Below are 27,379 nucleotides of genomic sequence, written 5' to 3'. Positions count from 1 at the left end.
GGGGGGATTAACATTAGAAAGAAGCATCACTCGGCAGCATCTCCTGCCGCTTTCCCACCAGTATATTTATTCCTGACCTGGATGGCCCAGACTAGCCTGACTTTGTTAGATTTTGGAAGCTAAGCAGGGTCAGCTCTGGTTAGCACTTGAATGGGAGACCTCCAAGGAAGTCCCGGGTTGCTACCCAGAGGCAGCCAACAGCAAATCCACCTCTTGCTTTGAAAAACCAACAGAGTCACCAGAAGATAAAAGAATCATCTTTGGCGTGAGAAGAGAGGCATCCAATAATCAAAAATTTCTCTGTTTTCATCATAGAAACGGAAGCCGATGGAACTGACATGCGTAGAAGTTTCCACCACTCAGATGTTGGTCTATCCTTTGCAATCTTTTTCTCCACTGAGCAGAATTTCCGTAACTGAGACCCTGATACCACCTTTCTCCTTACCTACCCACCTGGAAGACCACAAGGTTTTATTCAAGGTATGAGCTTGCGTGTGCATGCACACTTCCTCAGATACAATATCAGACCAACACGGCTATGCACTTGAATCTACCCTTGGAAGATGTTCTCCTTGGCACGTGGGTGCTATCAAATCGCTTCCGAGTTACGGCCACCTATGAATTAGACCTCCAACTGTCCTATCAGGAGCCATTTTGCTTACGCCTCGCAAACCGAGGACTGTGCTGTTCATGAGATGACGATTGGAGGTCATTAATTCATAGGTCACCATAAATCGGAAGTGATGTGGAGGCAACACATAGACCGTTTATGCACTGGGAACTTCACTGCACCACCTCCCATGCAGGAGCACAGATCGGGGGTGGATGAGGTACACCGGGCCAAATGCTCCCTCATGTGGGTGCAGGAAGAGGTGGGGCAACCTGCTATGACTAAAACTCTAGTCTGCAGCCCGGCATGAAACCTCCAGTGCATAAACGGTCACACACACACACACACACACCTATCCAAAGGAACATTTGCCAAGGAGATACGCCAACCATCTCATATGGAATCTTCTTATCGCCCACAGAAAAATGTCCAGCCTAACATTCGCTACATTTTCTTTTTTCGTTTTAAACATTTTTTTTAACATCCAGCCTGACAAAGGGTTTTAGTGATTTCCAAACCTCGGACCCAGTTGCTGCTCGTTTTACTGAACATCTGTTAAAACATTCATACCCTTCCTTTCCTCATGGTTCAAGGCAGCTTACAACAATAAGACAATAATAAAATGGTTTTATGCAAACTGGATTGAGATTTTATTTCATTTTGGGCTGCTAACCATTTCTTTGTGCCAAACGTTTTGACTGCAATTGTGGATAGTATGAATACTTGTGGGTAGTATATCATCTAAAAATGCATGATCCATTTTGAATTGCTACCTCCAAACAAAATCCGAAAGCAAGAAGCAATGAAGCATCTGAAAGCATGTGATGGCCATTTGTAGAATTTCAAGAGCCTGTAATGTCCAGGCATACCTACAATAGCAGCTGGGACAGATCTGTGCCCTTTGAAGCTCTTTCCTTTGAAGAACCCAAAATCCATACGACAGAACTGTGTGATGTCTGTTTACTTGACCAATTCCATGTGCACAGAAAGAGACAAAGGTATTTCTTATTATTTTTAGGAGGATGTTCCACACAGCACTGCCAGGAGTACATTGAACAACTTCACTTACCAACACCAAATCAATGTTTTATGGATTTTGACAGCTAGAGATGTAGGCATAAAATGTCTGAATAAAATGTCACTGCCCATTTAGCAACTAAAAACCTTTTTATTTGGTGTGTAAATCTGAAGTTAATGAGCCTTGAAAGATATGATTGCTAAATAACAGTCAGCTGCATTCAAGGTTCACTGCTGGACTTGTGTGTTTATAATTATTATTGCCCCGGCCTCGCCTGGCCCGGCCGGGGAGTCACTGCTCAGAAGAAGAAGCCTTCCCCGACGGTAAGTCCGCAAGCCGGCTTCCCCTTGTCCTCGGGAGAGGAGCAGGGATGCCGCGTCAAAGACGTAGTGTTCCTGCTCCTTTCCCGCCTGGGTCCCTTTACGCTGCAGGGGAGGGGGCAATAGGCAGGGACCTACTCCCAGGCCCAGGAACAGCCTTGCCCCATTGGAGATGCAGCGGGGCTGTTCCTGGGGCCAGGAGGAGGCCCCAGGTTGCGCCCGGGTGGGCGGGTGGCCAGCTGCCTTCTCCCAACCCCAGGAACAGTCTCGACACGTCACAGACGTGGCCAGGCTATTCCTGGGCCCGCCTTACGGCCCTGCCCGCTAGCGCCCACTGTATTGTTCTTACAGAGGGCTTAAATTCTAGTACTGGTAATAAAACCTTTGTGGGGGGAAATACAACAGGCTCTAGAAAAGGGGGTGGGAGCCGGTGGGAGGGGCTGTAGAAAAGGATTTGGCTCAAGCAGCTGATGGTTGGCATCGCATATGCAGGAGAAAGTGGGTGCATGTGAAAAGGGGGGAAGCAGGCACAAAGCACAGCGTTTCCAGGAAAGGTATACAGGTGGCGTATACAGGTGGGGGGAGCGGGTGTGAGGTGCAGAGTCCTCCAACATGCACACATCACACAGAAAAGGCGCATTGGAGGATCTTGCTCCCGGCAGCCACTTCTTCAAAAAGTGAGCCGTAAGCACCACAGCCTGTCCTTTATACAGCAGAGGATATATTTCAGATTATAAGAGGTCCTCAGTTATAGCCTTTAGGTACACTCAGTCAACACCATTTTTAATTTGCTTATTGAGCTGGGACCTGACCAAGAAAAGCTGAGAAATTTGTTGGCCTGCAAGATGCAACTGAACTCGAATCTAACTCTTCTGCTGCAGACCAATCCGGCTGCCCTCTGACACCACCTTCAAAGCAGGGGTGGCCCAAATGTGCAGGGGGTCATGGGAATTGTAGGTCATGGACACCTGGAGATGTCTAGTTTGGCCACCCCTGCTTTAAATTATCTGATGAAGAAGGCTTTGATTCTTGAATGCTCCTGCCTCAAATGCGACAGGAGTTGATTAAAATTATTAACATTTGGAATTTGCTGCCAGAGGATTAGTGAGGCCGCTGGAATAAACAGCTTTAAAGAGGGATTAGATTCATTGAAGATATCAATGGCTGCTAGCCATAGTCACAGAAGGGAACCTCCACATCCAGAGGCACTGGTCCTCTGAATCCCAGAGCCAAAAGGCAACATCAGGGGAAGGTCTCAGCTTCTCCTCTCTGCCCAGAGGAATGGGTTGGCCACTGTAGGATGCAGAATGCTTGACCCCTGGTCTGATCCAGCAGGGCTCTTCTGAAGTTCTAATGAAGGCAGTGGACTTCAATAGGAATGAGATGGCCACTGTGTGGGACAGGATGCTGGACTGGATGGACCACATCAGAAAAGCCCTGCTGGATCAATGTTAGTCTAGCTGTTCTACTGCAGCGATACGAGGAAGGGAGCTTTGCCTCTCAAAAGTTAATTCCCCCACAGTCTGAAGTTGCTAGTCCTGGACTTGCATCAAGCTGTTCTACTGCAAACCCCTCCAAAGCTAAACCTGTACTAGTACATAAGAAGCGACATCTATTGACTTGTAAACAGCTTACAACAGAGAAGGGTGTCAATGAGATAAATGGGAGAATGCCTCCCTGGGAGGAATATGCAACGGAAAGAAAGAAACTCTCTTATCCGTCCTGCCTGACCTCCTTCTAGGCGGGGGCAGCAAAGCCTGGGCCAATGAGAGATGAAGCTGTGATTCACCCCGTCTGCTTTTGCCGCCCTGGTAACTGAGAGCTTTTTATCTGCTTTTCAATGAATCAGGAAGTGTAAGTTCAAAATATAAAGGGGAGGTTGTACTAAAGACAAAGCTTTGAACTTGCAGGTTAACTTTGGCTCAGTAGAAAATGGCTCGTCCTCATTGCCAGCAGCCGTACAGCCTGGCCCCAATCCTGCTTATTCAGACTCATCCCATTGGGCACCGCAGGACTGAGTGCCCAGTGTGGCTGCTGGCCTTTCCCTCTCGGCCATTAGGGCTGCCAGCTCCGGGTTGGGAAAGGCCTGGGTATGTTGGGCGTGGAGTCTGGGGAGGGCAGGGTGTGGGGAGAAGAAGGACTTCAGTGGGACATGACATCACAAAGTCCACCTGCGGAAGTGGCCGTTTTCTCCAGGAGAACTGATCTTAGTAGCCTGGAGATCAGTCTTAATCCCAGGAGATCTCCAGCCACCACCTGGAGGTTGTCAACTCTAACAGTAATCCATTACTTTCTACTACTACTACTACTACTACTACTACCACCTTTCAAACAATGCATTTCAGAGGGCTTCTCTGAGATCTCTATGCCACAGTTCCCCAGGAGGCTGTGTTTCCACTGTTACAAGAAGCACACATGCACAGAATACCCTATGTACTCGCATATAAGATGACCCGCGTATAAGCCGAGGCACCCAATTTTACCACAAAATCTGGGCAAATTTATTGACTCGCATCTAAGCCAAGGGTGGAAAATGCAACAGGCTACTGGTAAATGTACAGGGTGGCCTAAGTGCTTAATCCATGATCCTACCTCACAGGCCCTCCCGTCCAGCCTCCCCCCCCTCAACAAATACAGAAAAGTCAAGAGGATGAAGAGCTGCTGGTTTTTGTACCCCACTTTTCACCCACAGAAGCCAAAAGAATTGTTTGGAAGAAGTGATTAAGAAGAGGGAGAAGTGAAGGCAAAAGGAAAAAAAGATCAGAGTGTCTCAGTCAAACCTCTGATGTCCTACAAGCTGCCAGAGCAACGATTGGCTGGATCAGGCTTTTATTTCAATTACCGTATACACCCGCGTATAAGCCGAGGAGGGCCTTTTCACTGTGAAAAAAGGTGCTGAAAAATGAAGCTTATACACGAGTACATAGGGTATGTTACAGCTCTCAACAGATGCATTAGGACTATTTTACTTATGCCAAATACATATCCTTGAATGGCTCTGGGAATACCATGGGTCTTATTAATTATTTATTTAAAACTGTCGTTAGTTGCCCTTCTTCCTTGTGGAGGTCAAGGTGGCTTACAAAAATACACATCAAATAAAGTACATTAAAAACACAAACTGTTTAGGACTGCTAATAAACTTAATCAAATGTCGTCCTCATTACAACTTTATTTAGGAAAGTGAGGGTGACAGGTGCACCTCCCTGGAGAGGTTCTTCCAGAATCCTGGGGGTGCCACTGAAAAGGCCCTCATGTTACCTGTCAAACGAGATTCATTGATTGATGGGACAGTCAAGAGGGCCTCTCCCTGTGACCTTCATTCCCGGGCAGCAACATATGGGAGAAGATGGTCCCCCTGTCCCCCTGGCCATAAGTCACTTAGGGCTTTAAAGGGGGGAGAAACACTTTGAATTGGGACCCAGAACAGATTGGTAGCCAGAGCCATTGCTGTTTTTACCAGGGTCTCATACTCACGATAGCAGTCGAGCTGCAGCCTCCAGGCACTCTTCAAGGGTAGCCCCAAGCACAGCAATCCAGTCTACGTGTGACTAATCCATGGATCCCTGTGGCTAGATCTGACTGACCCCAGAATGGACACAGCTGACACACCAGCTGAAGCTGGGCAAAAGCACTGCGACCACCTGGCTTTCTAAGGGGACTGCTGTGTTGACGGATCACACTCCCAAGCTGCAAGGTCAGGAGAGCTCTGAGGTCCCTGGTCTGCCTTTCACCAAGCCCAGAGAACCTACTATACAGTCAACAGTCTAAGAATTCACTGTGCTGTCCCACTGGATCTTCTGAATTGGTTCTACCTTGATCCCTGCCCCCCGCCCCCCGCCCCCCCAGCCATAATGTAAGCTACTTATGGCACAGCATGCAGTGCTCCACAGCAAGTGGTCTCCTTTTAAAGAAAAACAAGGCTAAAGATGCCCTGGGTTGACATATCCCACCATTTTAGCTTCAGTTATTTTCTTCCTCCCCGCCCCCCCCCCTCGTCTTTCTCATACAATTGCAATCATTCTATTTTTGAAAGCCGCTGCAGCCCCATCTGTTTTTCATCTAATTGACAGTGACAGCCTCCTTACGAGCCCTGTACTGAGTTTGCATGCAAACACTGTCATTCTGTTTTTTAAAATATAACATGAAATCGGTGCATTTCTGTTCTTCATAGATCAAGAAAAGGAACCCAGGGGGTGCCGTGACTATTTTATTCCTACTGAACTATTGGAGAAAGGGAGACAGCACAATCCGTGTACACCAGGGGTAGTCAAACTGCGGCCCTCCAGATGTCCATGGACTACAATTCCCATGAGCCCCTGCCAGCATTCGCTGGCAGGGGCTCCTGGGAATTGTAGTCCATGGACATCTGGAGGGCCACAGTTTGATCACCCCTGGTGTACACAGTCTGAATGAGCTGCTGGTCACTGAACTGTTGAGCCCAGAGTGACCTGAATGGAAATTCTGTCGGCAGTTCAAATAATTTGGTTCATTTATGGCGCTCATTAATGTAAATACCTGCATATGTTGGAAACCTTGAACAGATTCATGGACTTTCTAGGAAATGGATCTAGGACAGGAGCTTCCTTGGTCCCCCTTCCAGTGAACGGAGGCACGCCTGGGAAGTTGTGCACCTGGGGGGGTCAGGCAGATGAGCTGATTATAACAACAGCCAGTTGAAAAAGAAGAGATTGAGAAAGCCTGAGCTGAGGAACGGCATTTGCTTTTCCTCTGCAGAATGCAAAGCTTCTGGGCTCCTGTAGCTGTTTGTCAGTTTTTGCAGTTGACCCAAGAACCTCTGCCTGCAACTGGGGAAGGAGGAAAGCAGGCGATGATGCCACCAGGGTCAAAGAGGACAAAGGAGGACAACAGCCAGCAGGGAAGGAGGTGCTGCTGAAGGGAGAGGAGGCAAAGAGTGCGCTGTGCTCTTTCCTAGCCTGGAGCAAGGAGACAGCCGGGACGGATGGCCATGCCTCTGCTTCAGGCGCCAAGGGTTATATGAACAGGTCCTCCAACAGAGCTGGGATGAATGTGGGAAGGATTTTAGAGGGATAAACATAGACTTAGACCTGACAATGCAGATTATATAAATATTTTCGATTCCAACGAGCAAACATCCATTTCCCTGTGCAGAAGCTATTTTGGTTCAAGGACAAGTAGGATCTGCTATTGTTCCTCGGGCTCTTTGGAACCACCACAATAATTAACAGAGACCGAGAGACACCCACCTGCTTGCCACTGTGCCAGTATCAAGTAGCATTGTTGGAAGCGTGCTCTACAACAGCACCCAGCCTTGAGTGGCAGCGGCAGCTGCCCGGGAAAAGGAGGCGGTGCTCAAATGGCAAAGAGACGGAGAAACGAGGGCATTCCCCGGACTAGCCCCATCTAGACCTTTGCGACGTCAGAGGACTTGAATGAGATACTGCTAGACCAAACTGCACAATTTTCAAAAAAGGGGGAAACAGTGGTCATGGGTGGCTTCAATTAACCAGATATCTGTTGGAAGACCAACTCCGCTAAAAATGCAAACTGCGTTAAATTCTTAACTTGTCTTGCCGACAGCTTCATTTCCCAGAAAGTAGAGAGGGGAACCAGGGGCTCTGCTATTTTAGACTTGATTCTCACCAATGGGGAAGAACTGGTGGATGAGGTGGAAGTAGTGGGCACACTTGGTAGCAGGGACCATGTGCTTTTGGAAATTTCAACTGTGGTCGTACGTGTAGACTGGACTTCGGTTGAATTCGGTTGATGTCGTTTACTTGGATTTTAGTAAAGCTTTTGATAAGGTTCCCATGATGTTCTGATGGATAAATTGAAGGACTGCAATCTGGATTTTCAGATAGTTAGGTGGATAGGGAATTGGTTATAGAACCGCACTCAAAGAGTTGTTGTCAATGGTGTTTCATCAGACTGGAGGGAGGTGAGTAGCGGGGTACCTCAGGGCTCGGTGCTCGGTCCGGTACTTTTTAACATATTAATGATCCAGATGAGGGGGTGGAGGGACTACTCATCAGGTTTGCAGATGACACCAGATTGGGAGGACTGGCAAATACTCCAGAAGCAGTCCACAAACACCTAGTTTCTTTAAATGAAAAAAATATTTTGATCCATATGAACTGCATCCAAGGGGACTTGCAGATGTCATCTCTGAACCTCTGTCCATTATTTTTGTCACTTCTTGGAGAACAGGTGAGGTGCCAGATGATTGGAGGCGGGCAAATGTTGTTCCCATCTTCAAGAAAGGGGAAAAGGAAGATCCGGGTAATTATCAACCTGTCAGCTTGACATCTGTTGCTGGCAAAATTTTGGAACAAATCATCAAATACTCGGCCTCGCTGCCTCGCTGCCCCTGACAATCCACTGCATGTTCGCCCACCAAATGGTGCCACCAGCAAGCATTCCCCATGGGGATTCTTCACAGTCAGTGTTAACTGGGCCGACTTACCCAAGAGGCTCAGAGCCGAGGGCCCACAAACTATTAGGGACCCATGGAAATGTTTTGATTCCTTTTAAAACCACAAAGGGGGAGGGGGATGAACTTTTAGGGTCCAAGGAAACGTTTACATTTTTTCTCACATCAAAAAGGAAGAAATTTTAGAGTCCATAAAAATCTATTAAATTTTGCCTAAAGTGGGGAGGGGGGATGTTGAAGTATTTAAAGTTCTGTCAAAATACTTTAAATATTGATCATTGACCCAGGAATTGAGTGTGTTGGCCTCAGTTGGGGCACAACCAAGAGCATGGCCATCTGGCTGGCGTATCACGCGCTCAATGCACCTCCAGATGCCCTGGCTGCACTGCTAGCGGCGGCCACTGCCTGGACACTACAGTTCCCCAGACTATTAATTCTGGGGGACTTTAATGTCCATGCGGAATTGCCGTCTTCAGGCAACGGGCTGGACCTGGTGTCAGCCTTGGCATTGCTAGGGCTCTCGCAATTTGTTGTTGGCCCTACCCACCAAGCAGGTCACACCCTGGACTTGATTTTCGGAGCAGGGTTGAGTATGGATCCGGTCACGACTACTGCCGTGCCATGGTCGGACCACTATACCCTGAAGACTCGGCTTAGGTTGCCATTTCCCCCTCAATTGGGCGCCAAGCACATTTCAGCTCGCCCGCGGAGACTTATGGATCCAATTGGATTCCTGAATGCTCTGCGGGATCCGATGCCTCCCGGCACTTTTCTAGATGGAGGGTGCCAAAATAGTACCCAATTGGACATTAGCTGTGAGGCATTTGCGAGTCACTTTGCAGAAAAAATCTCGAGGCTTCGCCATGACCTTCCTTCAACTTTGGACACAGAAAGTGAACTAGAGGCTCCTTGGCCATCTTTGCAGAGAACAATGAGCCACTTCAGAAGACTCTCACAAACTGAAGTGGACAGGATGCTAGCAGCAATGAGGCCAACCACTTGCCCACTAGACCCCTGCCCATCATGGCTCCCAAAAACAACAGACAGAAGAATAGGAGCCCCCCTCAGGGTAATAATTAACCTCTCCCTCTCCACAGGAGAATTCCCGGAGGGTTTAAAAGAGGCAGTGGTATGCCCGTTACTGAAGAAACCACCCCTGGCTGTGCAAGACCCAGACAACTATCGCCCTGTTTCGCACTTAGCGTTTCTGGGGAAGTTAGTTGAAAGGGCTGCTGTGGACCAAATATCAGCATTCCTGGAGGAAACTTCAGCCCCTGACCCATTTCAGTCGGGCTTCTGGCCTGGACATGGGGTGGAGACAGCACTAGTCGCCCTGATGGACGACCTCCGATGCCAGCTAGACCAGGGCGGGGCAGCGCTGCTCATACTATTAGACCTGTCAGCAGCATTTGACACAGTAGACCATGAGCTCCTAGCTCGCCGCCTTGTCGACACCGGAATACGGGGAACGGCCCTCAAATGGCTGAATTCCTTCCTCCGGGGCCATGGACAGAGGGTAGTGATAGGAGAGAGAATATCTAACCAACACCAGCTCACATGTGGAGTCCCACAAGGAGCAGTCCTCTCTCCTATCTTATTTAACATCTTTATGCGCCCTCTGAAGAGCCTCTTGTGGCGCAGAGTGGTAAGGCAGCCGTCTGAAAGCTTTGCCCATGAGGCTGGGAGTTCAATCCCAGCAGCCGGCTCAAGGTTGACTCAGCCTTCCATCCTTCCGAGGTCGGTAAAATGAGTACCCAGCTTGCTGGGGGGTAAACGGTAATGACTGGGGAAGGCACTGGCAAACCACCCCGTATTGAGTCTGCCAAGAAAACGCTAGAGGGCGTCACCCCAAGGGTCAGACATGACTCGGTGCTTGCACAGGGGATACCTTTACCTTTACCTTTACCTTTACCTTTACCTATGCGCCCTCTGGCTCAGCTGGTGCGGAGGTTTGGGTTGGGTTGCCACCAATACACGGATGACACCCAGCTCTTCCTCCTGATGGATGACCGCCCTGACTCCCCCCCAGATGTCCTTAGCCAGATGTCTGGAAGCAGTGACAAGATGGCTCAAGCAGAGTCACCTGAAGCTCAACCCTACAAAGATGGAGGTCCTATGGCTGGGTAGGAAGGGACCATGGGAGGGAGTGCGTCTGCCCACCCTGGATGGTGTGCAGCTCTTACCAACGCACACCGCCAGGAACCTGGGCGTGATCCTGGATGCTTCCCTTACAATGGAAGCTCAGGTCACAAAGGTAGTGCGGCTGGCATTCTACCACCTCCGCCAAGCCAAGCTACTAGCGCCCTACCTGGACCCAGAACACCTAGCCACAGTGATCCACGCGATGCTCACCTCTAGGCTGGACTTCTGCAACTCACTCTACGCAGGCCTACCCTCATCCTTGATCCGGAAACTACAACTGGTGTAGAATGCTGTGGCCAGTATTCGCACTAAAACATCATGGAGATCCCACATCCAGCCGGCACTCCAACAACTTGGCTGGCTCCCAGTTGAATTCTGGATTAACCTTAAGGTTCTGGTAACCACCTTTAAGGCCATACGCGGTCTGGGCCCAGTGTACTTGAGAGACTGCCTCCCTGCCTATACCCCCAAAAGAGCCCTACGCTCCGCCACCTCCAACTGGCTACGGATCCTGGCCCCAGAGAAGCACGTCGGTCCTCAACAAGGGCCAGAGCCTTCTTGGTCCTGGCCCCCACCTGGTGGAATGAGCTCCCGGAAGAGATCAGGGCCCTGCCCGAACTTCCACTGTTCCGCAGGGCCTGCAAGAGGGGGCTCTTCCACCAGGCATTCGCTTGAGGCTGACCGAATCGGAATACCTGCTGGTCCCCCCAGACGCCTGCCCATGACTCTCCCAAAGTTACTCTTAATTATTATTATATTATAATTGTGGTTTTGTAATCTTTTGATGTTTTGATGTTATGTAATGTTCCATGTAAGTTATAATGTTCTGTGTAAACCGCCCAGAGCTGCAAAGAAATGGGTGGTATAGAAATAAAAATAAATAAATAAATAAATAAATAAATAAATAAATAAATAAATAAATAAATAAATAAATAAATAAATAAATAAATAAATAAATATGGTGGCAGAAGTACCTGAAGGCCTTAGCCACGGACTGGCCTTGTTGATGTGGGGTGGGGAGTGACATCAGAGGCTGTGGGAAGCCACCACAGATAATTATAAAGAATTTTCTTGGTTCACAAAATGTTCCTCCAAGGCCCTGAAATGGACAAGAAAGGTACAGCTGCACCACAGCTAAATGTCTAATAATTATGCCTTTCCTTCCTGTCGAGAACCTGTGTGGTGTAGTAGAGAGTGCTGGACTAGAATCTGGGAGACCCAGGTTCGAATCCCCACTCATCCCCTGGAAGCTCGCTGGGGGCCAGTTACCCTCCCTCAGCCTCACCTACCTCACAGGGTTGTTGTGAGGATAAAACGGAGGAGAGGAGAATGGCATAAGCCACTTCGGATATTCACTGGGGCAGATTTTTAAAATGCTGTTGGGGCCTGATCAGGAATGGAGTCCCCCCCCATCCCCCACCTTTTCAAGTTCTGAAATGACCGGGGGGGGGGGCATTTGGCACTTGAAAGACACGTGGGTTGGTGGGAACAAGAGACCCGGTCAGGACTGGGCTTCTGTACCATTTTTTAATTTGCCTGCTTTAGGCTTTAAAACAGCAGTAAACGTCCCCATGATGGACACGTGGACACCATCATGCCTAGTTTTGCCCTACGTTACGGAGAGAAAGAGAATATAATTATCCAACTGGTATAAAACCGACATCAATTGACCCTGTAGCTGCCTGCCTGAAAGTCTTGTCTGATTAGACTGCATCTCCGTTGAGGGCCATCTTGTTTTCTCCAAACAGCTTCTGAAATTAATCCAGTTGTGCCAACTGGCAGGCCTATAATGGAGAAAATGTTCCTGAGGCCTTTCACGTCCCCCCACGTTTATTGTTCTCCTCAGAACCAGTAACAAAGCGCTTTTGGGCAACTAGTCTAGAGAAATCTTGCTGGTTTCTAGTACAGCAGCCAACTGTCAGTGTAGATGGCTTTTGTGTCTCCCTCATCACTTTATTTCCCTGGCTGTTCTGTTCTCTTCAGTGATTATTTCTTGGATACCCCGACATCTCCAAATACTGTAAAACAAGTGCTGACAGGCCCTGAAAATGTACTGACTTTGGCAGTTGAAACGTGTGTGTGTTGTTTGCCATCACGTGGCTTCCAATTTAATGAATTAATGATCTCCCAAATGTCTTGCTGTTAAAAACTATTCCCAGGTCCTGCAGGCCGATGGCTGTGGCTTTCCTTATTGAGTCAATCCATCTCATGGTAGGTCCTCCATTTCTCCTGCCCCCTTCCACTGTTCCTAGCATTATTGTCTCTTATGTGACCAAAGTATGATAGCCTCAGTTTAGCCATCGTAACTTCTAGGGAGAATTCAACTTCTAGAATCAACTTATTTGTCTTTTTGGCAGTCCACAGGGTCCGCAAAACTCTCCTCCAACATCACATTTCAAATGAATCCATTCCCTTCCTGCCAGCTGTCTTCATTGTCCAACTTTGAACTTAAAGAGTTGATGCGGAACCTTGTTATGAAGGTTCTCTTCCCACGGAACCAAAAAGCATAGGCATGATTCTGCCCATGAAGAAGGTCATCTGGTTCACAAAGAAGAGGAGCAACTTTACTCTACCTTAAGGAGTCTCAAAGGGGCTTACAGTAGGGTTCCCGGATTGCATTTCCATACCAAAAAAGACAGCGTGAGCCTTTAGGCCAGTCAAGTGCTTCCTGGGGTTTGCAAAAGGACTAGAAAGGAACATCATGAGAACATGGAGAGGTGATGCCTTCTCCTCCCTGAATACACACAGCACATGTTCATCAGAGCTATGCAAAGACCACCCTCATTTTATGACACCCCCCTCATTCCAGATAGCCTATATACACTGGAGAGTTTCACATTAAGCATTCTGGACACCGTCTGAAGAGAATTATTTGTATACAATGGAATATAGAGTCCCACTAAACTCCATTAGCCAAGAATAATGAGATTATTAATAAAACATTTAAAGATTGGAATTTTTTGTCACCACAGATAAGTCTGATGCTTTGATGGATGTACTGAACTCATCATGGACTACAGAACACACAAAAATGGAGCATAAAGAAAATGGCTGCAAATATAGGAGACTATTCATAGGATTGAGCAAGATGGGCAGCTGTGTTGGCCTGTTTGTAGCCATCAAAAAGAGCAAGTGTAGAGTAGCACTTTAAAAGACTAACAAAATTTGTGGCAAGGTAGGAGCTGTGACTCATGAAATTTCCCACTCTACAAAGACTAACAAATTTTTTTCGTCTTTAAGGTACTACTGGACTTTTGCTCTTTGCTTCTTAAAAGACACCTGCTGGGCAAAACATAACTTCTTTCATCCGAAACTGCCCAACCAGGACATGGCATAACTCCACTTTGTACCAATTTACTGAACTCAAAGCTTTTTGTTCAGGCTCCTTACTTGCCCTGAAGAAAACGGGGGATTCCTGGAGGACAACAGGGAGGGAGAAAGCAACTTCCTCTTTGCTCTGAGAAGACATCCACTAGCATGGTACGTAATCACTTGCCTTGACCTGGAAGGCCCAAGGTAGCCCAATCGCAGGAGCTCAGCAGGGTCAGTCCAGGTTGGGGCTTGGATGGGAGAACAGAAAGGCAGCCCAGGGCCACTACTAAGAGGCAGGCAATGGACAACCACCTCTGCTCATCATTTGCCTTGAAAACCCTATGAGGCCATTATGGCAATTCCACCACCTGGCTGTGGAAAGCAGAATCATAGAATCCTCAAGCAGGAAGGAGCCATGCAGGCCATCTAGTCCCCCCCCCCCTTGATGCAGGATCAGCCTCAAGCATCCAGGAGAAGGATCTCTCCAGCCGCTGATCGCCAGTGAGGGGGAGCTCCCCACCTCCTGAGGCAGCCCAATCCCCTGCTTAAGTAGACTCATAGAATCCTAGAGTGGGAAGGGGCCATGCAAGCCATCTAGTCCCACCCCCTGCTCAGTGCAGGATCAGCCTCAAGCATCCAGGAGAAGGATCTGTCCAGCCACTGCTTGAAGATGGCCAGTGAGGGGGAGCTCCCCACCTCCTTAGGCAGCCCATTCTACTGCTGAACTAGACCCATAGAATCCTAGAGTTGGAAGGGGCCATCCAGGCCATCTAGTCCCACCCCCTGCTCAGTGCAGGATCAGCCTCCAGCATCCAGGAGAAGGATCTGTCCAGCCACTGCTTGAAGATGGCCAGTGAGGGGGAGCTCCCTACCTCCTTAGGCAGCCCATTCCACTGCTGAACTAGACCCATAGAATCCTAGAGTGGGAAGGGGCCATCCAGGCCATCTAGTACCACCCCCTGCTCAGTGCAGGATCAGCCTCCAGCATCCAGGAGAAGGATCTGTCCACCCACTGCTTGAAGATGGCCAGTGAGGGGGAGCTCCCCACCTCCTTAGGCAGCCCATTCCACTGCTGAACTAGACCCATAGAATCCTAGAGTGGGAAGGGGCCATGCAGGCCATCTAGTCCCACCCCCTGCTCAGTGCAGGATCAGCCTCAAGCATCCAGGAGAAGGATCTGTCCAGCCACTGCTTGAAGATGGCCAGTGAGGGGGAGCTCCCCACCTCCTTAGGCAGCCCCTTCCACTGCTGAACTAGACCCATAGAATCCTAGAGTGGGAAGGGGCCATGCAGGCCATCTAGTCCCACCCCCTGCTCAGTGCAGGATCAGCCTCAAGCATCCAGGAGAAGGATCTGTCCAGCCACTGCTTGAAGATGGCCAGTGAGGGGGAGCTCCCCACCTCCTTAGGCAGCCCCTTCCACTGCTGAACTAGACCCATAGAATCCTAGAGTGGGAAGGGGCCATGCAGGCCATCTAGTACCACTCCCAGCTCAAGGCAGGATTAGCTTCAGGATGAGTCTCTGTCCAGCTGCTGCTTGAAGACCACCAATGAGAGGGAGCTCTCCATCTCCTTAGACAGAAGCGCAAGACGACAGGCGGGAGTTGCTGACCACATACAAGAGAATTCACAAGCTCAACGGGTTGTTTCTTCAGCAGCGGGGATGTCCCGAAGATCAAATGCCACGTTTTTACCATCATGTTGCAGCCCAGTTCTGGCAACTCTTGGTGGGGTTTCCAAGGCAAGAGACATTCAGAGGTGGTTGCTGATTGCTCTCCTTCCTATGCACACCCTACTGAGGGCTGCAGCTGCCTCGCGCCGGAGACCTGATGAGGTTGGGTTCCTAAAATGGTCTGTGTGCTTCTCGCCAGGCTGAAACATTACTAACCAAGAGTTTCTTTTCACCTTACAGAACCCAGAGGTTCCAGCTGAATCAGCACGCCTGATGCCCATGTGGAAGTGCATTTGTGCAGTCTATACAACCCCCTCCCTGCCTCCTCATCCATCAGTCATGCCCAGAGAAAATATTCTGTAGCTGAAGTATGTTGTTCCAAATCTATTTCCTTCTCAGAGAATTCTTTATTAATGTGTCAAAACAAGTCAGGGGGAGTTTCAGCACGGCAAAAAATTCTTCAATAGTCATTAATCAAACCTTTCATTCTACATGTGGAGCAGATGAGAGGTGTTTTCTGGATCTCATAGCATTTCATGCTGGGCCAAAAATCATTTGCAAGGACTGTTTTTTGAAGGGTAGGTAAAATGAGTGGATAAGTGGCTGTGACCAAATATTCAGCCCCGTTTTCTAGTCCATCAAACCCTAAAGGCAGTTGTTATATTCCCTAAGATACTCTTCAGATAAGCAATTTAGTTTTCAAAGCTTTGGAACTGGTTTGAGAGGAAGAAATTGTATTCCAGGGACATCTGGAGCGCCACACTTTGGCCACCCCGCCCCTATCAGCAACCAAGGTCTTCTACCAACAATCTACAGTGGAGGTCATCAGCCCCCGGGCGGCGAAAGCCTTGGCAGTGGGCAGCGGGGACTCTCCGCGCACTTCCCCCCCAGCGAGAAGCTCGCCGGGCAGCGAGCAAATCAACCACCAAAGTGGATGATTAGCTCACGGCCCGACAATCTTCTTGCTGCGGGAGGGGGGGGGAGTGGCCAAAGTCCACAAATCATTCTTCAGGGATCAGGGTCATGCTGTCTGTTGCAGCGTCCCTCCTTGCAGAGATGGAGACGGACTTCACTGAAGTTTTAAAGAGGAAACTTTGCAGCTAGGCACCTGGATGGCCCGGGCTCGCCTGTTCTCATTCGATCTGGGAACCCAGCAGGGCTGGCCGCCAAGCAAGTCCAGGGTTGCCGTGTAGGGGCTGGTGCTGGGAAGCACCTGTGCTTGTCTGTGTGACTCAACGGCATCAACCAAGAGAGGGTGTAAGGCACTCGGAAACAGTCTAAAACTCATGACACTGAATCCATCCTTGCCCAGTTTTGAGCAGCAGGGAGCTGCAGCAGGTCCTGGACTCTAGGCCACCAGCAGGGAGGAGTCAGACCAAAGAGTTAGACCAAAGATTAATTCAAATTCAGGCTGAGGCAGCCTGCCTTTTGCTTCTCTTCAAAGTGGACCGCAGGACTGTCCATTGCATCAGGGGAAGCCCATGTCATTGTCTCAGTTGTAGTTCCGGCAGAAATAATCTGAACAGACATTTCCCGGCTTCCATTATGAGCTAGAATCCACTACATTGCCTCTTTCGGATGGCACATGCATACCATGTCTGGGCAGAAATCCACCAGCATATTTATTTATTTATTTATTTATTTATTTATTCATTCATTCATTCATTCATTCATTCATTCATTCATTCATTCATTCATTCAATATTTATCTTTAACCGCTCCTAGTGGAGCGGATTAAATAATCTGGTAAGGGCCCTGAGGGCGGCCCCTGTCCGTGATGAGGAAGGGTGCCGATAGGCCATTCCCCCCAGACTGACAATCGGAGGGCCCAATTGGGACCTCCGATTGTCAGTCCGGTGGCAAGGGACCAATTGCGCGGTCCCCCGCCCCCCTTCCAGCTCGCCTGCAGCCACCCAGCAGCCGCCATTACCTGCCTTGCCTGGGAGATGGCAGGTCACCACCTCACCGCGCCACCAGGACGGGCTGGTGCCGGCGGCCCAGCCGCCGGTGCCGCCTCCAGCCGCCGGCGCTGCCTCCAACCGCGGCCGCCTGCTCAACACTTCGCCCCCCCCCAGCCTGCACAGCTGGGAGCAGCTCGCAACGTCACCCGCCGATGCAGGACACGGCGACAGCGCCGCCCACCCCGCTCACTCACAGACCCGCTTGGCTGCCACCCCATGTTGACCAGCGGCCCGCCTGCATGAGGAGGCTTGGGGACTGCTTGCGGAGCCGCAGCCCACAACGCCCCCAACCATGACGCCGGTCCGGCACACCGCAAAATAACCGCCCCAGCGACAGCCGCCTCACCTCCAGCTCCACCGCCTCTATTCAGGCCCAGGTAGGCCGCGCCGCGGGGGGGCGGGGGCAGTACGAGCCGGTTCCACCTTACACATCGCCCCACGCCCGCCCTCAGGTCTGGCCCCTGGCCCAGCACGCCTGGAGAGCCGGCCCCTGACACTCCCGAGCCCCGCTAGCGCCCGCTGTCTTTAGAATACAGCGGGCTTATTTCCTAGTTTATTTATATTTTTATACCGCCCTTCCCTATGGTTCTGGCATCCCTCTTTTCCCCTACCAGGATATCTTGTTTAACTGGTCCTTTATCTCAAGGTTAAAAACCATAGAGACCTGGGGATTCCTAGAGCACTGTGGGACACTGTGACATCACCTCTGGGTACAAATGTGGAAGGAGCTCACAGCACTTTGTGCTGCCAATTTTGGCAATCCCTGGCTCTCAGTGATCCCTGGAGTGTACCATGGAGCGTACAGCTTGCCGTGGTCACACGGAAGTGCATTCTGAATTGTAAGTTTTAAAATTTACCCTACCAAAGTGAACACGCTCTTCACTTTGCAGTGGGTGAAGGAGAAGCCTGGAGGTTGGGGGTCCACATTAAAAGTAGCGGCTCAATGATCAGACTAGGAACTTAGAGGCTACAGTCTGCGTCTCCCTCTCTGCTCTGGAAGTTTGCAGGGAGACTTTGGGCCAGCCACCCTCAGTCTAACCCACCTCCCAGGGCTGTTGCTGAGAAGGCCAACGGTCCAGTGTAATTTCCTTGCCAGCCCTAGCTGCTGCTAAACGAATACACCTTAAACCAGCTAGACATGTCTCTCCACAGTCCGAGGCTGAGAAAGACACTTAGAGACACCTGAGCTGATTTCAAATTCCTTCCTTTCTCAGTGGGAGCCCCCAAACAACCAATTTTCTCCACTGGTTGCTTCACCTCTGTGGCCAACCTGTGCCGAGATTGTGGTCCACGTTGCCATGGCAGCAGTTAGCTGCTGGAATTCCGTTCCAAGAGACAGAATGATGAACGTTCATGGGCCATGGCATCACACGCAGGATGCCCATTACCAACAATTATGTCCAGCAGCGTGCTTTTTAACCAAGCTGAGATCCAGGAGCTCTATTGAAGCACTTCGAAGATCACCCACGGTCAGCTAACTGCCGGTCAAACTTAATCTGCTTGCGTCGGCTTATCTAACTCCTCCAAAAATTGAAGCAAACCAAAATAGACTACCCTGTTGGGCAGGGGTAGTCAAACTGCGGCCCTCCAGATGTCCATGAACTACAATTCCCAGGAGCCCCTGCCAGCGAATGCTGGCAGGGGCTCTTGGGAATTGTAGTCCATGGACATCTGGAGGGCCGCAGTTTGACTACCCCTGCTGTTGGGTAAGCTTTCTTGGTTGTCAGTGGGGCTTACTCCCAAGTAAAGGAGAACATAGCAAGCTGTATGTTTGGGAAAAGTTCAACTAGAGAGGCAGTGTGGTGTAGAGATTAAAGCCCTTTCCTTTCCTTTGATCCCATATATGCTCTATGATACATTAATTTGGAGCAATGTTATTGATCACTTACCACCCAATGGACAGAAGTAGATATGTCAGTAGGTTAGATTAGACTATAGATTAGACTAGACTGGCCAATAGAGATGGGCAGAAACCAAGGCCCAAGCCAAGAAATGCCACACTTGTTCATATTCCCCAAATAGAGGTCTGTGGGAGGCGCTTCCCCCAAGCCTTTCACAGACTTTTTTCCTAATCCAGTGTTCAGCTGGCGGTCCTTTTAGGTTGACAGGAGATGGGCACAAATGACCTGGCGTCAGCCTAAAATAGCTGCAAGTCATTTCAGTGCACCGGTTCACTTCCCTTGTGAAGGAGACTGCGGCTGCAGGACAGTCATTTGGTGGGGTGTGCTGAGCTGCCTGCCGGGCTGCCCAGCAGACCCCAGTCTTGATAAACTGTTGGGCAGGAAGCCATTTTAGCCTGTTGTTTGGCTTGTCCTCACTTTTAAGTGGGCAGAAGTGAAACAGACCAGGACCAACCAGACTGGTTCATTTTGGGGGCTTGGGTCATTGGGAGTAAGGGGTTCATCCAGAATTTCCTGGTCCTTGCCTACCTCTACTGGCAAACACGGTGACATATAATGCCTCCTGAGGTTAGCGTTCACAGGACACTCATGTCCACCTTACCTAAGGAAGAGGGGGCAGATTAGTTCCGAATCAGGTGAAGACATGAACTTTCTCCTCATAACTGCCAAGGAGTAGATGTTCAGTCTAGCCAGAGTGAACTTAGTGACTGAAGGCTCAGCCAAGGATCTGCTGAACCCAGGTTCCAATCCCTGCTGTGTCACAGGAGCTGGCTGGGTGACTTTGGGCCAGTCCCTCTCTCAGCCACACCTCCCTCACCGAGTTGTTGTGAGGATAAAAAGGAGGAGAGGTGAGCAATGCAAGCCACTGGGGGGAAAGGTGGGATATAAATTAAATTAAAATAAGTAAAGCCTCAACTGCAAGATAAAATAAGGGGGGGGGCTAAACAAACACCCAAACCGAAACAAGGCAATTGTGCCACATTTAGACTTTTACCAATTAAATTAGGAAATAAATTTTTTGAAATAAATGTCAAGGGGATTTAAAACTGAAATTTTATATGGAATTTTTATGGTTTGTACTTTTATGGTTTTTATAATTATTGCACATTCTTTCTGATGTTTATCCCTATAATCATCACTCTTTTATTTTAGTTTCTTTTTTGTTGTTATAATAATGTTAAGGCTTAAGACTGCAACATTCTAATAAATGAACCGAAACTGAACTTCCAAACTCTGGTCTGCGAGAGAGTTTTTTGGCGACATGGCGGTGGCGGAAATTGCCGTTGAGTGACAGCCAACTTTGGCAACCTCTCAGAGGTGGCTTGCCACTGCTTGTCCCGGAGGTCTCCCATCCAACTACGAATCCTCGTGTCCTGCCATCCGGCTTGCTTAGCTTTCGAGATCTGACAACATCCAGGTCAGGGCAATTTGTTTGTTACCGTTACATATTCACAGAACCCAACAGGTTAAAAAAATCAGCTGATTTGTTTTCAATATCAAGATGCTATTTCTTGTATTCATCAACTTTCCCCCAAAATACTAAATATAACGGGGGGGGGGGGGTCCAGCACAAAAAGACAACACATTGTCCGGGAAAATCAGGCTTATCTCAGATATGAGATATAATTGCAATTGGACGAACTACAAATGTCAAAAGCACGGATATCTAGCGGCACTGTTTTCTGCCAGTACCACTAAACCGTATTCAAATAGCAGGCCTCAGGCAATCCCAGGGGAGGCGTGGGAACCGTATCTCAGGAGCAGGGGCTGCCTCACCAGACTACAATTCCCCTTGGTTCTTGGGCATGGACCACCGTGACAACTAAACGGCTGACATAAACAATTTAACTGATGTAAAAATGCAATTGTAAAGCTGTTTCTTTTAAAATTGTAGTTGGGGACACAGCCTGGGGGAGAAGACAGCTGTTCTACGGGAACAGCATTTTGAGAAACCCTATTTCGTTCCTGGGAATATAGACTGATGTCCTCCAGCAATTCTTCTTCATTGCAGTGGAAGCAGAAGGCTTTAGCTTAGATACCTTCCGATTCTGCTTAACATGTGGATGCAGGAGCAGCAGCTGTATCATTTTACTGTTTCTCAAAGGACATCATTTGACAGTGTAATCCTCCGTTCAACCACACACGAAAAAGCTCTGTTCAGTCTGCCAATATGCTAAAGCGGGGGGGGGGGGGGTTAAAAATACGTCTTGCCGTTTAACCAAAGGGCATAATTTGTCTAGACATTACATCCATAGTGCTGCGTAATTTCTCTCTTGCTATTGATTATCTAATGAGCCTTTTAACGAGGCACTCCTGTTATGCCTGATGGATGTACAGAATGCATTTCCTAATTCCATTTCGGAAGCTAAATGTCAATCTAGAGATTGAAGATCAAAACCATCATGCCAATTAAACATCTGGGATGGTGCTTTCTTGAGAGACAAAATGGACAGCTAATCTCACAGAATTCTGCGTTCTGCTGATGAAACTCCTAAAGGTAACAAAATGGAATATAATAATAATAATAACGCTGTACATGTGTCTCGGGCTAGCAGACAAAAAACTTTCACAGATCTACCAGGCAAGATAGGCCTGGTGAGGCTCAAACCCGGTTCTTCCCGACCTGAGAGTTCAGTAGAACTCCCCAGTGTATTATGCACCCCTTGATTCCCATTTATGAACTCTATCTGATGATCTGGTGGCCCAAGCTGGCCCAATCTTGTCATATCCCCCCAGTTCTGTGGTGGTTATGTTTGGGGTGGATCCTGTTATTTTATTTATTTATGTTTATATTTATACACCGCTGCTCTTGAATGTCTTGCAATGGTTTACAAGATCAGTAAAATACAATAAAATCCCCTAAAATACCAATACAGTATAACAGTGAAGATAATAACATAACAAGATGGCGGACAATAAAATACAGCTCATTCCCTCATTGAGCATGGGTCAACAACTCTCTCTCTTCCTCGGCGCAAGGAACCTAGTTGGCCTCAACTTCATTTTGGGGTGGGGATTGCACCTGCATGCCGGGCTCCATCAGTGTGAGGTTAAGAGGCTGGGCAGGTGCCGGACAGCAGCTTCCTCACAGGAGGGGACAGCTGCCCTGGCATGGCGGGGGGCTGGGGTAGCTCTGATAGAGTCCATGGGGCCTTTCCTTCCGGGGTTCCAGCAGGCCCAATTTTTAGGGGGAGGGTGGCTGGTGTGTCACTCAGGGGCTTTCCGCATTCGTCCAAAATAGCACAATGGTTACTAATTGAAATCGCTACAGTTTTGCCATTATGCACAACGTCGTTGACAATCTGCAACACTCCTGAAACTGATCTACAAAAAGCGCTTCGTTGTACCGCTTTTAGGGAAATCCCAAAAAGTGGATTCACCCTCCAGAAAGCGCTACACTCCTGCAACCAATCTGCAACACTAGCGGGAAAGTTCTGTGCGTTACCATTGTTGCGGTTTCTGCAAAGTCCCTCCCCCTGGCTCTCTCCTTTGATCTTCCGGCGAAGCGATCGCCATTTTTTTTTCTCCGAGCGAGCACAGATCAACGCACCAGCGAGCCTTCGTTTACCCAGCGAGGCTTCCCTGGCTGCAGCCCCTCTGTTTAAAGTCACCAAGCACAAGCCCGTTTGCTGGTTTATTTTCACTTTACTTTCACTTTATTTTCACACTGTTTTCGGCCGAAAATCGCGCCCGTGAGGGGGGGAGGATTTTTTTTTCACTCGGGGGGAGCGTGGCAACAATGAAACGGCAGCTCAAACACCACCTGCTAGCTGGATGGGTCTCTCCGTTGCAACGTATTAATGCATATTCGTTGCAACGGGTGTTTTTTTTTTTTAACTTCCTTAAAGGGAAAGGGGCTGTTTGGGAGCATGATAACGGCCGCCCATTGGCTGCTTGACGGCCAGGGGCGGGACACAGCTTAGCAATAGCGCTTCCTGGCTAGCAATTTTTGCAGAGACCGGAACCCTGTGGGAAACGATAGAAACGCAACTGGATTCCACTACAAAGGCAGGTATGCGTTACGCCGAATTCCACTATTTAAAATGGCGATTTTTCATTCAGCAAACAATTTGCTACATGGATCCCGGTGCGGAATGGCCCTCAGATTCTCACCATCCAGTGGTTGGACAGAGCTGGGGCGGAGACATGGTTTGGATCCACCCAGGAGCATTTGCCTACACTCATTTACGACAATAAAAGCTGTGGCCATTTTTGCCCAAAGTGAGATATTTGTGTTCTCTGTAAGCCCGATCATTCCCCCCTCCCCCCTGCAATGGTTTCTGCCACTTATCTCCAGTGATATGGTGAAGAACCTTGTGCAGAGGTGGCAACTGCTTCAAAAGGTCTGCACTGGGGCTGGACGCTTCCACCCCAGCACTGGGCAGCAGCTCCCTCTCCCCACCCACCCCCCGCAGTGAGAAACTTCCCAGGCCACAAGCAAATCGGCCGCCAAAGTGGGGGGGGGAGAGGGAAGTGCAGCCGCTGGCACAAACACGCATGCGCGGCAGGTCCGTGCATGCGCGTTTGCGCCATGAGCGGCCGCAAACGCGCATACGTGGCAGTTTTGTGCAAACACGCATGTGTGGACCTGCCGCACATGCGTGGACCTGTCGTGCACGCGTGGACCTGCCGTGCACACGCGCATGCACAAAACTGTCGCACATTCACGTTTGTGCCCATGCATCCTGCAAGCGCACATGCAAGGACCTGCCGCGCATGCACATTCACGCATGGGCTGCCGTGCCTGCACGGCGCCCAGATCGCCCTCCCCCCCACAGCGTAAAAAAGGTTGTGGACCACTGATCTAGACATCACCAAGTTCAGCCAACGCCTTCCCCAATGGCCCCATCCCAGGCCTAACATCTGAAATCTGCTTTCCCAAAAGGTCTTTTTTGCAGCAAAGATGTTTCACTGCATGCACAGCAAGAGCATCAAGTGAGGTTAACCTTCTGTGGAAAAATCGTTTCCAGGGCTCACAAACAAAAACAAGCCCCCTCCCTCAAAGAAAGAGGTGATGCACGGGGGAAATGTGGCCGCCTTTCTACTGAAGCGACTCTCACTTGTGAAGCTACAGCGCCTGTCAAATTAAGTTCCAACGATTTCTTCCCAAACATCAGCAGGTGGTACAGCAGCACTTCCTGTGTCTTGGGGGACAGACGGTGCTTTTCCAAAGAGGCAGCTTGTTGCCTGTCAGGCCTTGTTAGAGTGGGCCAGGGCACCATTAGCGTACCAGGCTTGCTAGAGAAAGGAAATATTTTCACTGTCACGGGGCAGCACCAATATTAACTGGTTCAGCTAAGAGTTTAGGCAGCTCTTTCTTCTACGCCAGCAGGCCAAGAGAGATGATCACCCGTGCCATCAGGTACGCATGCCAGTCCCTGCTGGATCATGTACCATTAAGAGCTTCTCTAAGCGGTGGGAGGTTTAAAGGTGCCATTAGGTTCCAACAAGACTTTTCCTGGTGTGCATCAATGTTTTTAGACAGTGGGTGGGGCTTTTCCCCTCAGGGCTTCTGACTGGCCTTTGGAAGTCTGTCTGGGGCATGCAATAAAATATCTTTAAGCAATGCTTTCATTTCCCAAGGCATCCTGTTGAATAGAACCTCTGCCTGAAAGCTGAAGAGCCATTATGAAAAAGCCTGAGCCATTATGTTTGGCTCCGCCTCCCAAGGCAGACATTTTGTAGCTGCACTCATCCCCTGGTGTCGGAACTCCAAAGGTGTCCACGGGCTCCAAAGGCTGGGACCCCCCTGTAGGGCATCTCTTCCTGTCATTCCCACCTCCTGCCCCACCACACAGAAAACCCAAATGCAGCTCTCCAGCGGGACTTGATGTCAGGTATCTCCACGCCGGAGCTGAAGATAAAAGCTGAAGATCAATTTCCGCCAAGCAGGATTATAGGCGTTAGCAGTTCAACACTAATATATATCACTTAGGGAAAATAACAGAGGCTGCAAATCACTGCAGTGACAGGTCTGCGCATGAAACCTCTAATTATGCATTTCATCATTGACTGGGCTTTTTTTATTTCAGCGCAGGGACATAATTTCGAAGGCAGCTCAACACATGACCCAAGAGGTGGTTAAACAGCTGTGTAAATAGAATGACATTTTTTTAAAACTGGCTTGCTAATAGAAGTCTTGCATTTTAGTAATAATAGTAATTTCTTAAATGCCAAAGGCAGCCTTGCAAATAGATTCATAGACGTTACGATTCTACATTCTCTCTCTCTCCCTCTCCCTCTCTCTCTCTCTCTCTTTCAGAAAAACACACACATTCCTGGCCTGTAGACACCAACCTGCCAGTGTCATTTGCAGCATAAGAACGGACTCAAAAGGAGGAAAAAAAGAAACAATTACCTTCTCGTTAACAAAAGATCCCCTGCCTGGTTTTCTGGAAACAGATCTTTATGCACCCCAGGCAGCCGGGCAGATGCTTATTTACAAGCCCCGCATAAACGGCAAATCAGATCCGCTCCACAAAAGTTTTAAAAGGCCAGGACCCCAAGACAGGTCTTGCCATGTAAATAATGCAAACAATGAAGAGAAGGAAAATAATAGGAATTAAGGGCTCAGACTGTCAAGAAAGGAGGGTGTGTGTGTGTTTTGAAGCCTGGCATAGAAGAAAAGCAAGAGGAGGAAGAGGCTGGCAAAAGAGTCTACCTGGAGTCAGGCTACAGCAGGGATCCCCAACGGGGCCCCACAGGTGACGGAGCTACTGAGGCCCTTCCTCATGACCCCCAAGTGTTTGTACAAAAGAGCCACTTGCCCAGCAGGGCTCTTGACCAGCCATGGAGATTGACCTGGCTGGGCAGAGTAAGGCCGGCTGTTCCCCCCACAGGCTGCTTTTCTTCTTTCTCACTCGTCTTCCCCAGTGGACTCTGCAAGGGACCCCTCCTTTCCCTGGAGGCACTTTGGCTTCCTTTATGGGTGGCTCTGCATCCTACAGCAGCCATTTTCTGGCTGAGCCCATGGCCCTGCGCCCAAATTCCCAAGGAGCTCACAGACCCTGGAAAGATTGGGGACCCCCAGCCCAGAGAGCATTTCGGATAAGCTCCAGCGAAGGAGCCCTGCTTTCTTGCTGCCTGTGTGCAGAGCCCGTGTGGTCGAGGGGTTAGGGACACAAGAGGAGCCATGGCGGACAAGGCCAATGACCCATCTATTCCAACACGCTGTGTCACCTAGGGGCCAGGCTAGTATCTAGGAGACCCGGGTTCGAATCTTCACTTGCACCATGGAAGTCCACTGGGTGACTCTGGGCCAGTCATACCCTCTAACCCTAACCTGCCTACCAGGGTAGCTGTGAGGATAAAATGGAAGTGTAAGAGAAGGATGTACGCAGCTTTTGGCCCTCACCAGAAAGAAAGGCGGGGTAAAAATAAAGTAAATGAAGAATTAAACTCCAGTGAACCCGTGCAGGCATCTAGAGCAATACAGTGAGAAGGGCAAAGATTCAGTGCAACCCCCTGCAGAGCAGCAGAGCAGGTGACTGGCATCACCACCTGGGCTTGTGCCACCAACATTCAGGTCCAAAACAAGAAGAAGAAGAGTTGGTTCTTATATGCCGCTTTTCCCTACCCGGAGGCTCAAAGCGGCTTACAGTCGCCTTCCCTTTCCTCTCCCCACAACAGACACCCTGTGGGGTGGGTGAGGCTGAAAGAACCCTGATATCACTGCTCGGTCAGAACAGCTTTATCAGTGCCGTGGCGAGCCCAAGGTCACCCAGCTGGTTGCATGTGGTGGAGCGCAGAATCGAACCCGGCATGCCAGATTAGAAGTCCGCACTCCTAACCACTACACCAAACTGGCTCTCCACAGTGTCTCCACAGAGGGCTCGCCTCGGATCCAGTCTGCATAGCCCAGGACCTCTGGCGCCTTTGAGTCTCTCGTGATGCCTGGTTGCAAACGTTTGGAAAATGGGATGGTTTGACCTGGGATGTAGCTGGATCACCCTTCATGATGTGACTGGGAAACTGGAGCAAATGCTCATAAAGGCCCACATCTTTACAAGCTGCAACACCTCTAGCCAGGTGA

At 49.4% G+C, this 27,379-nt stretch overlaps 1 protein-coding gene across 8 annotated transcripts in view; it reads right to left on the bottom strand.

The window, feature by feature from the left end:
• LOC143820654 (poly(rC)-binding protein 3-like) overlaps nucleotides 1-27,379 on the bottom strand; it is a 254,865-nt gene that overhangs the window by 152,533 nt on the left and 74,953 nt on the right. The gene's annotated exons all lie outside the window — the stretch shown is intronic.

Source organism: Paroedura picta, chromosome 11 (genome assembly GCF_049243985.1).
Source record: "Paroedura picta isolate Pp20150507F chromosome 11, Ppicta_v3.0, whole genome shotgun sequence".
Lineage (NCBI taxonomy): Eukaryota > Metazoa > Chordata > Lepidosauria > Squamata > Gekkonidae > Paroedura > Paroedura picta.
Note: the sequence above shows the minus strand (reverse complement) of the source record. Positions and strands in the feature narration are given on the sequence as shown.